This window comes from Martes martes, assembly GCF_963455335.1.
Source record: "Martes martes genome assembly, chromosome: 7".
Lineage (NCBI taxonomy): Eukaryota > Metazoa > Chordata > Mammalia > Carnivora > Mustelidae > Martes > Martes martes.
The window spans coordinates 78,970,630-78,972,305 of NC_137894.1; the positions used below are offsets into that span (position 1 = coordinate 78,970,630).

Genomic DNA, 1,676 nt, shown 5'->3' on the forward strand with positions numbered 1-1,676 from the left:
AAATGGCTGGAAGAGAGAAAGTTTTTGAAGGGTTGTAGTTACTCAAATGTAAGTTCCTCAAAAATATAAGGGACTCTCCTACAGTCACCCAGGTAGACAAACCAAGAATACAAGTCACTAGGAGTTTCATAGACATGTGTGACCATGAAGAGTCCATGAATCTTGACTCTGTGAATGACATGTTTTGCGATCAACAGAATAATGGAAAAGAGGGTCACCTCCTAGAATGTGTTATAATGTTACCAAACACTATGTCTTTTAAAAAAGATTTATTTATTTATTCTAGATACAAAAGTGAACATGCACAAGTAGACAGAGGAGCAGAGGGAGAGGGAGAGAAGAGAGATAATCTCAAGCAGACTCCCTGCCAAGCGGGGAGCCCCATGCAGGGCTTGATCCCACCAAAAATGAGATCATGAACTGAACCAAAATCAAGAGCCGGACACTTAACGGACTGAGCCAACAGGTGCCCCTCAAACATTATCTTAAAACTATCTTTATAACATTGGTATGAGAATTACTTAATAGCTATGGGCTTTGAGATATTAATAACAAGGAAAAAAATACAAACATTTATGCTGTCCCAATATAACTATTTTACTAAAAGATCCTTTTATTATGACAATGACTAAATACTGTCATATATAGTCCACTACCTCTCTACCTTAGACCAAGATTGTAGGTCTTGCTCTTCCCATAAGCAGACTAAGGTGATCTCTGAAAATGGTTTGCTACTCACGTGACCCAGAAAGACTTATAAAATCATGCAAATCAAGAAGTTCAAATCTTCATGTTCACTTTAAGAGCATATGTGAAACTGCCCAGGCCATCAAGAGTATGTGTATCTGAAAAGCCACAAAGTATCTGAAGGATGTCACTTTGCAGACGCAATGTGTACCATTCCGTCACTACAGTGGTGGAGTTGGTAGGTGTGCCCAGGCCAAAGTGTGGGGCTGGATGCAGGGTGGGTGGCCCAAAGAGTGCTGAATTTTTTACTGCACATGCTTAAAAATGCAGAGAATCACACTGAACTTAAGGGTTTAGATGTAGATTCTCTGGTCACTGAGCACAGCCAGGTGAACAAAGCCCCCAAGATGCGGCGTAAAACTTACAGGGCTCATGGTCAGATTAACCCAACAGGAGCTCTCCTGCCATACTGAGATGCTCCTTACTGAGAAAGAGCAGATTGTCCCTAAGCCACAACATGTTGCACAGAAGTTAAAGATATCCCAGAAGAAACTGAACAAAAACTTCTGGCCTAGAAGTAAATTCTGCATATTATAAATAAATGCAAATAAAAGTTTAAAAAAAAGTAGGTCTTCTTAAAGAACATCCTCTAAAGAGAAATTGTGAAACTATTTTTAATATTCCCCCATGAAACTGGCTGGAATTACTAATAACTGTGCTTAGATCCAAAGTTTGAGAGTTCTAAAATCTAATATTGCTACATACCCCTTCTATTGTTTACTTACAATTTGCACAGGTTTTGAAACCAACAGACCTGTGTGGGAATCCCAGGTTGACACTAACTGTGTGGTCTTGGACTTGTTACTGAGCCTTTCCGAGGCCATTTCTTCGTCTGTAAAATGAGGATTACAATATCCACCTTGCAAAATTATGCTAGGGCACTGAGATGTCATCTGATATAGCATCTCACAGATGGTATTGGTAACTAT

At 39.5% G+C, this 1,676-nt stretch overlaps 1 pseudogene across 1 annotated transcript; it reads left to right on the forward strand.

Moving 5' to 3' along the window:
* The first annotated feature begins 723 nt into the window (after positions 1-723).
* LOC308346693 (large ribosomal subunit protein uL22-like) lies at positions 724-1,284 on the forward strand (annotated as a pseudogene). Its single transcript has one exon. The product of its transcript is annotated as a large ribosomal subunit protein uL22-like (transcript).
* The last annotated feature ends 392 nt before the right edge of the window (positions 1,285-1,676 follow it).